Source organism: Pinus tabuliformis, chromosome 6 (genome assembly GCF_031772625.1).
Source record: "Pinus tabuliformis cultivar Carrire ecotype Pingquan chromosome 6, CPIR1, whole genome shotgun sequence".
In the NCBI taxonomy this organism is placed as follows: domain Eukaryota; kingdom Viridiplantae; phylum Streptophyta; class Pinopsida; order Pinales; family Pinaceae; genus Pinus; species Pinus tabuliformis.
The window spans coordinates 418,952,721-418,968,135 of NC_142292.1; positions in this window are offsets into that span (position 1 = coordinate 418,952,721).

A 15,415-nucleotide genomic window follows, 5' to 3' on the forward strand; every position below is an offset into this window, starting at 1 on the left:
TTTGAAACCAAGTGTTTCAAGCCATGTGATCCACATGGATTATGCAGGGACCACAGTATGAGAGTGTACTATTCTTGGATCCATGGGGCATGTCATTCGTCAGAGGAACACCCTTAGAGATATTGCTATAAATCCTCTATGCTTAATGAAACCATGGTAGTAGAGTGGCTAACGGTTCTTAAGGCAGTAACACCATAGGAATCAGCAACAAACCTACACAAGACAAAGGCAAGAGGAAGAGTGTCAAAAGCATAAAGGCAGAGCAAACCTATAAGTTTAAGGAAGATCCACTTGTTGAGAGAGTAGCTTTGGAGATAGAAGAAAAGAGATGACAGTGCGGCAGGAAAGGAGCGCATAAAAGAAGGGATAAGAAAATACTAGAAGAAATAGAGAGGAAGTTGCAGGAAGTAGAGAAAAAGCTCAAAGAATAACAAGAGTTGCGCAAAAGAGAGAAGGAAGCGTAACAAGGACAAGAATAAGAACATGAACAAGAGGAAATGCGAGGTGCTTAGAAAAATGCAAATTGTGCTGATACAGGTTGAAGACTCAGATCCACCACCAAAAAATGATGAACAAGGCGAGACGTTGTAGGAATAGGAACTTTCTCAGCAGGATGAACCAATAGTAGAAGAAATGGACATAGAGATGGCATTGGAAATACTGAGAGGGGGGTGAATGAATATTTCTTTTCAATTGTTACTTTTACCAGTTAGATCATTTATATTTAGAACACAAAATAAAGAATAATAATAAATGCTTTTATTAATTTCTTTTTCACAATAAATCAAGTACAATGTATATAGGGCTCTAACCCCTCTTCAAACTCCTAGGCTCCAACCTATTTCCAACCACCAACTTGGAATTTTGTGAGGCTTCGAACTCTAGGGCACTGACCCTATCTTCTCAAGCCACTGAACTTGCGTTTAGAGGCTCCAACGCTTAGGGCACCAACTCTTCTTTGATACAGACTCTCATCTGGTTTCTTGAGGACTCTGATACTCTAGGGCTCCAACCCTATCTTATCCAAGGCACCAACCTTGATTTTAGGAGCACCAACTCCAAGGTCACGAATCTTATTTTTTCCAAGCACCAACTTAGACTTTCCAAGGCACCAATCTTGTTAATATGAGGCTCCAACCTCTAGGTCTCCAACCCTATCTCTGGTGCAGGCTCCAACCTGGTCTTCCTGAGGACTCCTATCCTCTAGGGCTCCAATTCACAACTTCAATTCGTTAAGATAAGTTTAATGATTCTTCATAGCTCCCAATATATTCTTCAATGAGCCATGTCAATCTCTTCACCTTCAACAATGCGTTCACTTAATCTCCAAATCACTTTATTAATGACAACTTTAGCATTCAGAGAAGGTGTCTCCAAGAATCTTCATGATACCCAAACAAATTCCTTCAAGGCTACTCCATGAAGGCTTCAATCACGCATCAAAGTCTCCACTAATGCCTCCAACTCAACTTCAAGAAAGGGTCTTCAACAATGCTTTCCCCAACAAGATGTTCTCAACACAACTGCCTTGGTAATGCTTTAATGCTGCTACACAGGTTCTTCAATGAGGGTGCTTCTAGGCCTTCAATGGGTTTCTCAACGAAGTCTTCTCCAACAAGTCTTCAATGCTTAAGGTGTCTTTAATAGGCTGCCCCACAAAATTTTCAACCAATGGTGTCTTCAATAACATTCTCCAAGAATTATCCTCAATCTTTGATTTTCAATGTGACTCAACAAGGTATTTAATCAATTCTTCAAGGGTTTTTTCATGAAGTCTACAACATGTTTAATAACTGCTCCAGAGAGTACAAAGTTCCAATGATGAAAGGCTGCTCTCAAATCTCCACAACAATTCTTCAATAAGGTTGCTCCAATTGTGGCCTATAAGAATGTCTTTCAGCAAGTCAACAAATATTCAACAAGGTCTTTTAATTAGGCATCCAAGAGCTTCTCCAATATTGTTTCAAAAATCTTAATCCCTTTCAAAAATCTGTAAAAACACTTCACTATTTCCAATTTCAAAAGATGCCACTACAAGTCCTATTTTTACTTGGTCTGCAAAAAGACATCACAACCCAACACTATGCTTTCAAATGTTTGTAAAAATGAATGCTTCCAAAGAGTATCATTGTGAATAAAATCCAAGATTGTGCATCTAACCATGGTCAGCAATAAAGGCCAATATCATGTCTCCAAACAATCCCAAGACTCTACTTTTAATTCAAATCTGTTCTCAAGAAAATATTGTACATTTCACTATTCCAAAATTTTTTCTTATCGGATGTCTTAAAGTCTCCAATGCTATAGGTCCTAATATATTTCCATAAGATAGGAGAGGGTTGAGATGCATTCAACAGAGAAGGCTGGCCACAGGGACGAAATTGTAGGTTGTTACAGTTCAACCTTCACAAAAGATTGCGCCTACAAGTGTATAATGCTGCAATCTGAGCTTCACAACATTGTCACAAAGTCTTTACTGTTGACTGTACGAGCCTCTACACTAGTCTACTAATCAGAGGCAAAATTTCTGACCCTCTGCAATGCTATAGTTCCACACACACTTGTCACAGGTGCAGATCTAGGTTTTTAAGAGATATTTTAAATGCCCAAATTGCGATCTAAAATTCCTCTTCAACCTCTTGTCTTCCTTCCTTGTTCTCTCTGAATTCTATGTTTTCTTCATCGAATTTCTTTCTTAAATGAGGTGTCTAAACTCATATTAATACTAGTTTGATGTTTAAGATGAATGGATGTGTCTTATGGAGGGAGGCCGACATGACATGCCTAGCACAGGTCGGCTGAAGGACCAGATTAATATTACTAACTTAAAAAATTAATATCTATCAAACTATTTGGAGTTTCGGGCCAAGTAATAGCTCATTGCAAAACTAAAAATATGCTCTAAAGGATGGTGAGGGTCTCATAGAGAAATTATACCTCTAAGCTAGTAAACAATATTTTTAAATGTGACTGCTCATTTATTGGTGCATTATTGGAGGTAGGGTCATTTTCATTCTTCAACATGTCATTTCCTTCTTCATCATAGGGTCACCATATCATAAATGATATGTCATCAAACATATGCTACATGATGTAGTCTTCCATTATTAGGATCACCAGAGGTAAGGTCATCAAGGATTATGGCTTACATGATCAGAGGTTTATCATGTCATCATGTGTTTTTCATTAAGCTCATCGGAGGTAGGACATGTCATCATGGGTATGTCACATAAGTCATCAAGAGTTTCTAGATCATCAAGGTGTCTTTCCATATTTAACAAACATGAGTTATAGTCATCCTCTGGCATGTCAAGAATATTTTCCAATGCCAAATTGACATCAATGACAACCTAGATTAACAATCTCCCCGTTTTTCATTGATGGCAATATTATTTCCCTTCTAATATTCTATCCTGCTTTGACATCAATGGAAAACAGGGTGCCCAAATACTCCCCATGTCAAACTACTTCTTTTCTTCATGAATAGTAGTTCTTCATAGGTATGCTACTCCACCTATCATGGTGTTGTTCTTTCTGGAAATGTGGTTCATGATATATGCGCTTACATTCCTTTATGTGATGAACCAACTCCCCTTGTCTACACAACCTCCTCTAGCTCAGGAAAGATTACCTACTTAGTGATCATGTGGAAGACATCTTCAACAACAGTCCATTGGATATATAAGAGATCATGTTCTTCAATGGGGTGTTCCTGAGAAATGATCTTTCAAAGAATAATGTTCAATATAGCTCATCAAGGATTTCTTAAGGCTCATTCACAGATGGCTTCTGCAAGAATGGTTAATCATCATAAGCCCCCCCAACTGTATGCATGGTCTTCCTTTTGGCAGAGTATCCACATAAAATACTTGGAATATCAAGGATAACTTCATCAGGTCAACAACACGTGTTGTTGGCTGGAGTGTTCAAGAGACTTCTAGATTCAATTTGCTTCCTTCTCCATACTTGTGTAACTTTCCTCTTTGGCAAGTTTCTAGCTTGTGTAGGGGCCCAAGTCAAGTTACAATCATGTGCCATATGTCCAATGTTATAACACTTGAAGCATTCTATGTTGTTCATGAATAAGAATTCATGACTTCTTGCAAAATTGCTTCTCAAAGATTAACGGGGACCATTAAATATGTCTTTGTGATATGCCCTACAATCTTTTGCCATGTGCCCAAAGTTTTTACAAGAATAGCAATAACCAAGAAATATACTTTGGTACCTAGGAGAAGAAGGTTTCCTTGATGTACTTCTGAAGTATTTTTTCCTTGGGATCCTTTGATAATAACCATTTCCTTGACACCATCTGCATTTCTTCTTGGAGGAGGGTTTCTTCCATAGTTGTCTTGACTCTTCTCCTTGCCTTTGCTATAATTGGGAGCAACAACATTTCTTCCAAGCTTCGTCACATCCTTGTTGTTTGAAGCATTAGGTTTTGCATCATTCTTTCTTGAGGATTCACCTGCATAGCCAAGACCTGATTTATCAAGGGGAGATGTTTGATGACTTAGTATGTCATCTAGGGTTTGAGAGATTTTCAAGTTCTTATTCAGTAAGTCAACTTCTTTTTTAAGAAAGACAATTTCTCCTTTCAAGTTTTCACAATCTTCATCTTTCATAACTATTTTATTCTTCATTTCTTCCATCATCTTTGTTATTTCATGTATTTCGAGTTTTAGAGAGATGACATTTGATTTTAGTAGGAAAATATCTTCATCTTTTTCTTTTAGTTGCCATGTCATAGTATTTCTTTCTTTTTCTGCTTCATCAACTTGTCCTTCTATGAATGCCAAAGCTTCCATTTCCTTCTCAACTCCTTGTGTTTGTTTCCTTGATTCTTCTAGTTGAGATCTAAGGGAGGAGACCTCTTCCTTTTATTGACCAATCTCTACTTCAAGTTTGTTCAAGTTCTTGTGCCTTTGTTCAAGGTGGCTTGACAAGGTATATTCTTGTTTCTTTGCCTTATCCAATTGATTTTTCATGGCTATGACTTATTCGTGATGCTTTCTCTTGTTTTGATGAAATTCTTCCTTAATCTTGGTGATCTCCTCATCTATTTCTTGTACTTGAATCTTGACAAGGTAAATTTCCGTCCTTGTCTTTCCTTGGTCACCAACTTGCACTTTCTTCTTAAGTTCCTTATTTTTTTTTTTCAAATTGTTAATCTCTTCTATGGCAGCCATAATTTTAGTGAGGAGATCTTCTTCAAAATTTGCTTCATTCTCTTCATCTTCTAGGTCTTCTTTAGCCTTGATGTTATCACTCTTATCTTTAGCTTCCTTGATGGGCTCTGGATTTCCTTCTTGTTTTCCATTATTTTCTTGACTAGAGATCATTTTCAACACTCCTTTTGAGTGAAGATCATGAAGTTTATCCCATATGCCTTTTGTTGACAAACATTTTTCAAAATTGGCCTTCATAGAATCAGGTAGCCCATTCAAGATTACTTTCATTTCTCTTGTATTATGTTCCCTGGATTCTCCATCCATCGTGCTATCAACAATCACCAATTTCCAAACTTCAATGCCTTGAGTCTTTAACAAATTCGTCATTCTTTCCTCCCATATATCAAAGTTTCCATTGAACAATGGAGCCTTCACAAATTGATTGAATTCAATTTCGGTGGTTGAGGGAGACACATCTTTAGGAGGGTTGGAGACTCTCTTCCTTGGCTTCACCATTTTTGTTCTAATTATCAACCTTCAAGTTGTTAGGCTTGGAGTGAAGGTACTAGCTCTGATACCAATTGTTGGAAATACTGAGAGGGGGGTGAATCAATATTTCTTTTCAATTGTTATTTTTACTACTTATATCATTTATATGTAGGACACAAAATCAACAATAAGAATAAATGATTTTATTAATTTCTTTTTCACAATAAATTAGGTGCAATGTATATAGGGCTCCAAGCCCTCTTCAAACTCCCAGGCTCCAACTTGTTGCCAAGCACCAACTTGGAATTTTGTGAGGCTCTTAACTCTAGGGCACCGGCCCTATCTTCTCAAGGCATTGACCTTTCATTTAGAGGCTCCAACCCCTAGGGCACCAACCCTTCTATGGTACAGAATCTTATTTGGTTTCTTGAGGACTCCGGTCATCTAGGGCTCCAACCCTATCTTATCAAGGAAACAACCTTGATTTTAGGAGAAACAAGTTCAAGGACACCAATCTTATATTTTCCAAGAACCAGCTTGGACTTTCCAATGCACCAACCTTGTCGATATGAGGCTCTAAGCTATAGGTATCCAACCCTATCTTCGGTGCATGCTCAAACGTAGTCTTCTTGAGGACTCCTATCCTCTAGGGTTTCAACCCAAAACTTCAGTTCGTCAAGCTAAGTTTAGTGATTCTTCATGGCTCCCAATATCTTCTTCAACGAGCCCTGTCAATCTCTTCACCTTCAACAATGCCTTCACTTAATCTCCAAATAACTTTATCAATGACAACTTTAGCATTCAAAGAAGGTGTCTCCAAGACTCTTCATGATACCCAAATAACTTCCTTCAAGGCTACACAATCACGCATCAAGATACCCACTAATGCTTCCAAGTCAACTTCTAGAAAAGGGTCTTCAACAATGCTTTCCCCAACAAGATGTTCTCAACACAACTACCTTGGTAATGCTTTAATGCTGCTACACATGTTCTTCAATGAGGCTTCTTCCAGGTCTTCAATGGGTTTCTCAATGAAGTCTTTTCTGACAAGTCTTAAATGCTTAAGGTGTCTTTAATAGGTTTCCCCACAAAATTTTCAACCAATGGTGTCTTCAATAACCTGCTCCAAGAATTCTCCTCAATCTTCGATTTTCAATGTGAGTCAACAAGGTATTTCAATTATTCAAGGGATTTTTCATGAAGTCTACAACAAGTTTAATAACTGCTCCAGAGAGTACAAAGTTCCAATGATGAAAGGTTGCTCTAAATTCTGCACAACAATTATTTAATAAGGCTACTCCAAGTGTGGCCTATAAGAATGTATTTCAGTAAGACAACAAAGCTTCAAGAAGGTATTTTAATTAGGCATCCAAGAGCTTCTCCAATATTGTTTCAAAAATCTTAATCCCTTTCAAAAATATACAAAAAGACTTCACTGTTCCCAATTTCAAAAGATGCCACCACAAGTCCTCTTTTTACTCAGTTTGCAAAAAGACATCACAACCCAACACTATGCTTTCAAATGTCTATAAAAATTGATGCTTCCAAAGAGTATCAATGTGAAGAAAATCCAAGATTGTGCATCTAACCAAGGTCAACAATAAAGGCCAATATCGTGTCTCCAAATGATCCCAAGACTGTAATTTTAATTCAGATCTGTTCTCAAGAAAAGATTATATAGTTCACTTTGAAGAACAAGTGATTGTTTCAGATGTGCGAAGACATACAACTACCTTGGACGATGATATGAAGGTTTATGATAGCATAAAATGAAGTTCTTGATAGCAGAAAATGAGCGCATGGGTAAGGAATTGCAAGCAACTAGGCAGAGAGAGGAAAAATCAATAGGATCCGCCAGAGCAGAGATGAAGAAAGTGATACTTGCTGAAGTGTTGGCTCTTGAGATAGTCATGCAGACATTGTATGACAGGTTCGTCATTGTGCATAAGGTAGTTTGCCATCTACATGGTCATCAGCAGCATTGCATCAAGATAGTGCACACCCTAAAAAACACACATGTCGTTGTTGGTCATGTACAGACATGGGAAATGAGGTACAAGGGAGCCTCGCTTGACTTGCACAAGATGATGAAGCTGCAGGTAGAGTTGGACAAAGCACGCATTTAGAGTCTAATCCGGAACTATGAGGAACTCCCACTGCTCATCACCAATGTTGAGGCTTCATACGCATGGTTGTTTAGGATTTTGGTTGTCATGGTGAGAAAGTAAAACACCTCATCAATTGGAACACTCACTGAAGACAAAGATAAGAACCAAGTCTGACTAGAGCTCGACATTTACTTTTGATGAGTTGATGCACATGCCCACCAAAGCAAATTTGTAGATCAACGCAAAGAACATGCAAAGATATGTCGTTAGTCTGGTCATGCTAAGGACTAAGTTGTGTATGTTATAGGACGAGTTGGACATACATTCCAGATTAGTATACTTGGAAGTGATGGAGGCAAGAGTTCATTTCCATAAATACATCATTAAATAGTACGTGGACACCATTGCAGAATACCAAGCTTGGCATCAATTCATCACTGAAGATTACGAGGAGGATGTTGATGAGCTAGACTTTCCACAACCATTTGAGCCTTAATGTTGTCTTATCTGGCTGAATCAAGCCTATTTTTGTCCCACATGGGTATATATGTGGAAAATGTATTATTATTTTAAACATGATGTAAAGTGAAATTCCAAGTGTCATTAGTGGAATGAAAAATGCCATATGTAATGTAAAGAGCTATATGTAATGAAGTTGAAGAGTCGTGAGGGTAGTCCAAGAGTCCCAAAGGGGAATGTCAAGGGTCACCCACCCTTTGCTATAAATAGAACCTCATAACTCATAAAACGGGCTTTGGGAGCCAAGCTTTTGGCTATGAATTATTTAGAGAAGACTTGGAGAGTATTGTGATGAGCCTTGGCTTCTCCACAACATAGAGTGAGTACATATCTTTGGAGGAGCAAGGGGAGTTGACTGTAATGTTCCACTATTGGGGCTAGTGGTTGTCAATGGTGTATGTATGGATGGAACTTTCACTTTATATATATATAATAGAGCCAACACATCTTCATGCATATGTTGTTATTGTAGTTTGACTATTTTGGTTACTTTAGCAATGTATGTCATTAAACTTACACATTCATGTATGAACTACTTTGTATATGGGTGTAAAACTCTTGTTGGAATCATGTTGTTGGTTTAACCCATCACCCCAGATTGTCGACTATTCTGCTTCCAACCCGTGATGTCTTTATGCTCGTGTGTTCCTTTTAGGTTACGCACTATTACAGGCTTCTAAGGGATACACTTTATTTCCCCCTTTGCGTGTTAGAACCTCCCCATGCATATCTCTTGACTCGCCACAAGGTCACACACTTGCTTCCAACAAAGATATCTTTCTTACCTCTGTGTGCCACTGCAGTCAAGGCACTATTGTACTACCCACCCCTGGGACTCCTACTCCAAATGGTCTGGCTTCTAGTTGGGATTTCTTATTAGGGAGATCCCCCGACATGTTGGAGGGTCTAGCATTGTCAACATGTCTGTAATTATTTGTAATTGGGTCTAATTTTCCCCATAGGATCTAATTTGATTATGTAATTGATCTATGTTCTAGTGTATTGTAATTTTTGATGTGTTCAATCATATTGTTGTTTTAATTTCCTAGTATTGTAATGTGAGATGTTGATCTTCTTGTTCCTTTTGATATATTTTTCATGAGATTTCTATTCATATTTTGAACCCTTTAATTATATAAATAATAAATAAAATGCACATAAATGAGAAACTGCATCAGACAAGAAAACACAAGGAATTTACATGGTAAAACCTTGACAGTGTGTCAAGGTAACCTCCACAGGGCAAGGGATTGGAATTATTATAAATCAAGGTCCAAAAATTACTCTCCAACCATTACATCAAGCCTCTCAAGAAACATAATTTTTAATACAAAGACTTCGTTACATAACTCCCTATGGTTACACAATTGTATAAATGGTAAACCCATATTTACTAAGATAATTACATTTTAACAATAATTGTTGTCATTCTTAACAATCTCTACCTTGACAACAATTTTCCTAATTCCTTGCCCATGCCCATTCATCATCTTTTTTGCAAGCCAAGAGAAGCCAAACACCATCACAACTTCTCTACCAATACCAGTTTCGTAAACATGTCTATACAATTATCCTATTTGTGTACCTTCTTAAGAGATACTTTGCTGCCATCGATCACATGTCTTACAAAATAGTATCTTACATCAATGTTCTTAGTCTTGCTATGATAAGCTGGATTTGTAGCCAAATGAATGGCACTCTGACTATCACATAATACATTCACTTTCTCCTACATCCTTCCAAGTTTGTAAATTAGACCTTTCAACCAGATTGCCTCTTTACAGGCATTTAAAGAAGCTATATAAGCTACTTCAGTAGTGGACAAAGCAACTATTTCTTGAACCTTTGACATCCAACTAATTTCTCCACCCACAAAAGTAAAAACATATCCTATAGTATATCTCTTTTTTCCAAGTCACCTACATAATCAACATCCATATATCCGCATACTGAATCTCCACTACCATTAAAGATGATACAATGTCACCCATTTCATTGCTCGCTAATGTTCTTCTCCTGGATTTTCCATGAACCTACTAACAATTCCAACCGCGTGTGAAATATCAGGTCTTGTAGATACCATCGCATACATCAAATTTCCTACCACATTTCCATATGGTACACGAGATATATAGTTCCTTTCTTCATTAGTTCTATAAATCAAATCTAAAGAAATATTAAAACGGGAAGCTAAAGGAGTAGTAACATGTTTCACATTTTCCATATTGAACGTTGCAAATATTTTCTCCACATACTTCTACTATGATAACTAGAGATTTCCATTTTTCCCGTCTCTATGTATCTCCATGCTCAAGATATGTTTTGAAACTCCAAGATCCTTCACATCAAATGTCCTAGAAAGATGATCCTTTAACATGTTGATCTCTTCTATACTTTTTCTTGCAATAAGCATATCGTCAACATAAAAGACCAAGATAATGAATATTCCATTAAAAATTTTAAATTACATGCAATGATCATACTCACTTCTAGTGAAATTCTGGCTCATTGTGAAGGAATCAAACTTCTTGTACCACTGCCTGGGAGACTGCCTCGGCCATACAATGATTTCTTGAGCTTGCAAACTAATCTTCTATTACAACCTTGTGCAAAACCTTATGGTTGTTCCATATAGATCTCTTCATCCAAATATCCTTGCAGAAAGAATGTTTTAACATCTAACTATTCTAACTCAAGATCAAGTAATGCAGCTAGTGCTAACACAGTAAGAATAGAAACACACTTTAAGATCGGTGAAAAATTATCATGAAGGTTAATACCTTATACCTAAGAGTACCCTTTTGTTACTAGCCTCACCTTATATCTTTCAATACTTCCATCAAAATTTCACTTCAATTTGAAGATCCATTTGCATCTGACAACACTTCTCCCATTAGGAAGTTCTACAAGATCCCAAGTTTTATTCTTGGCTAAGGAGTTTGTTTCCTCGTTCATAGTCTTCTTCCATTTTTCACTATCCACATCATTCATTACTTCCTGATAACAAGAAGGCTCCCCATACTCATTAATAGATGCAATAGATGAATCATAATCTTCATACCTTTAGGGTGTTCTTCTTTCCCTTGTAGGCCTCCTTAGAGTGGCTAGTTACTGAACTAGTTCCTAAAATTCTACAATTTCCTTTACATCTTCTTTAAATTTTTCTTCAAAAGCATTTTCTTCCTTCAAACTTTTTGAAAAAGGTTGAGTCTCCAACTGAATTTGTTGATTCGACAATACCTGTTCGTATTCAACTTTTTCAACATTTGATTTAAGAAGAGAAGATTCATCAAATGTTACATCTCTACTAATGACTATCTTACGTGAAGAAGGATCCCATAATGTGTATCCTTTAACAACATCGTCATATCCAACAAAGACATAACATTTTTCTTTTGGGTATAACTTAGAACGCTGATTCTTAGGAATAAGAGCATAGGCATTACAATTTTTTTTTCTTAAATATGAATAATCACCAGACTGACCCGACCAAACTTCTTCAGGAATTTTACAATTAATAGCAACTGAAGGTGATCTATTTACCAAATAACAAGAAATGGATACTTCTTCTTCCCACAACTCCCTCTACAGGTTAACATTGTTGATCATGCTTATGACTCTCTCCATAAGAGTTTTTTTCATAGGTTCAAACATTTTTTCTGAGGAGTATAGACAACAATTTTGTATCTAAAAATCCCTTCATCCTTGAAATATTGTTCAAATTACAAGGAAGTAAATTCACTGTCATTATCATTTCTTAAATATTTAATTATTTTGTCATTTTTATTTTCCACCATAGCTTTAATTTATTTAAAAACATTAAATACATCAGACTTTCTTTTTAATGTATAGACCTAAAATTTCCTGGAGTAATCATCAATAAATTTTACAAAATAAGAATCACATCCATAAGATACTATTGGATATAGTCCCCAAATATCAAAACGAATATAGTCCAAAATTACTTTACTATTATGACTACCGGCTTTAAATTTCTATTTACAGTGTTTTCCATATAAACATTGTTTGCAAAAATCCAAAATCAATTATTTCAAATTAGGAAGTAATTTTGTTATTCACCATTACTTGAAGGCCCTTCTTGCTCATGTGACCCAGTGGTTGATGCCATAGGTGAGTAACTTATCTTGCCTTCTCAGACATAGTCGTTTCTTCATTAACCTGATTACTTCCTTTAAGCCTGTAAATGTTCTCGATCCTCTCTGCAGTCATAACAACCATAGCACCCTTTGAAACTTTCAACACTCCACCTTGACCTATAAACTTGTAACCTTATTAGTCCAATAATTCCAAAGAATCAAATTCTTTTTTCAACTCAAATACATGTCTAACATCAGTCAATGTTCTAATCATATCATCATACATTTTAATTCTGACATTTCCCACCCCAACAGTTTGACAAGATACATTATTACCCATAAACACAGAACTACCATTCACAACTTGATATGAAGTGAACCAATTTCTATGCAGATTCATGTGATGAGAAGCGCCATAATATAACAACCAATCTTCATAATGCTGTGAAACATTACAAATAGGAAATGATTCATCTATCATACCTAATTCAATAGATAAAAGTTCTTCAATTATACCTAATTCAACTTGATTTAATTCATTCTTTGGGTTTTCAATAGACACATTTCTTTTCCAAAAATATTTCTTGAGATGCCCTATTTTGTTGCAGTACCAACATTTGGCTTTACACTTCTTGCTTCTTGACTTTGATCTGGAAGAACTTCTTTCTTTATCTCATCTTTCCATGGACCAACCTATGACTACCATAGTGCCTAGTGTGGAATTTTCAATGCTAGACTTCCTTCGTACCTCTTCAGATAACAGAGCTCCCACAATGGAATCAAATTTTAAAGATTTGGTTGTGCTCAAACTGATAGAAGTCACAAAGTGATCCCAAGGCTCAGGCAAGGAACAAAACAAGGTAATAGCTTTATCTTCTTCTTCAAATTTAACATCCATATATGAAAATTAGAAAATAAATGTATTAAATACATTTAAGTGTTCAACAATTTTAGTACCCTCCATCTGGAGGCTATATAATTGCCTCTTCAAATAGATTATGTTGGATAAAGACTTGGTCATATACAATGTTTCTAATTTTCCCCACAAACTTGTTACTGAGGTTTCTTCAACAATGTTGAAGAGAACTTCATCCGCTAGGCACAAACTGATGGTATTGAAAGCTCAGGCATCTATGTATTCCCAGTCCAAATATGTCGTGCAAACATGTTTCTTTCTAATCTCATCTGATGCTTTGTGAAACCCTTGTTGCACAAACAAATCATGTACCTTTAGTTTCCACAGTGCAAAATTTTTCTTACCAGTGAACTTCTCTAACTCAAACTTAGCATTAGTCATTTTAGCCATTTTCTTCTACATGAGCTCTTTCAAGATTCATTTGACACCTAGGGTTTTCCTCCATTTTAATATTTCCTCTTTCAGCTAAGGTTTTCCCTTTTTTAATTTTTCTACCTCCCTGTTTGAATTTAATTTTACGAAATTTTTTATGTTTGGGTTTTCCATAAGAGTTTTGTTGACTATGCTAGACCCACCAACATGTCAAGGGGATCTCCCCAGTAAGAAGTCCCAATTAGACCTCAAACTGTTTGGTGTAGGAGTCCCAACATTGGGTCGTAAGGTAATGCCTTGACCGTGATGTTGCACAGAGGAAAGTAAGATAACTTTGTCAGTAGAAAGGGTGTGAATGACGCAATGAGTCAAGGAAGGTGTATGAGAGGTTCTAATAGTTCGAAGGGGAAAGGAGGTGATGGTGAGTTCCAGGTTGAAAGGGGTCAGTCCCAACTCGACTAGGAAGACACAACACAAAAGGACATGCACAACTTCTGGCAGAGCAGTCCACTCGGATGTAACAGTCACATCATAGAAGGTAAGATAACATGTATAACACTCACGGATCAGTCCGAGATGAGTGTGATGGTTGTTACAACAAGGTTCATGTGAGATGTTTGTCTGATGTTCGCAGACCAGTCGACATGGATGGTGACAACATTAACAACACATCAATACATTAACAACAAGATTCATATAATTGCATGTGAATCATTTCATACACAAGTACGTATGTTAAACAACATATATCATTAAGGAAACTGGAGTAGTCCAACAACAATAACAACATATGCATGAAAATGTGCTGGCTCTTATTATATAAAGAAGTGTAAGTCACAATCATACAATACATCCATGTAAACCTACTAGCCCCAATAGTGGAATGTTACAGCCACATCCACCTACTCCTCCAACGAGATGTACTAGCTCCGTGCAGTGGAGAAGCCAAGGTGCATTATAATGTTGTCCAAGCCTTCTTCAAGATAGTCTTAGTAGAAGCTTGGCTAAAAAAAAGCCTCTACAATGAGTTATGAGGGACTATTTATAGCAAAGGGTGGGGTGACCCTTGACATTCCCCTTTGTGAGAGTTCAACTACCCTCATGACCCTTCACCTACTCTATGAATGTTACATCCAACCATTAACGCTTGAATTACACTTGACATGACTCAACATTACAATGCAAATGTACTCATGTGAGACAACATGGCTTGAGAAAGACTTGCAAGACATCACTGAAAATCTGTCCGCTATGATGAGACCAACTCTTTTACATGCTTGTAATGGTTAAGGTGGTGAGTTGATGCCAATCATGGTTGTTTGTGATGGTGTGCATGCACCTCATGGTGACATCTTGCTGAAGCAAACTCTTGCCTCCATTGCAACTGGTGCATTGGTTCGACCCTTTCATCCAACAAGTCTGCTAATGTGGGCATGGTCTTCTTAGGTATGGTTGAACCAAAAACACACTAATGCATAGTGTTCGTATTGATCTTCAAGTGTGTGTTGGTGGTCATGTGCATCAACTTTTTGAAGTACATGTTTAGCCCCAATTGGACTTGCTTCTTGTCTTCGCCTTGGTGAGCATGTTGAATGGGTTGGATTGCATGCATGCACTCAACATGTTGTTAAATCCCTTGCATGCGATCAGTTACAATACTACTCACCATGTTTTCTCTGTGTCAGCTTCTAGGATGGATCCTTAACTTGTATGGGTGCAGTTTCATCCATGAGTGCAAGTTGC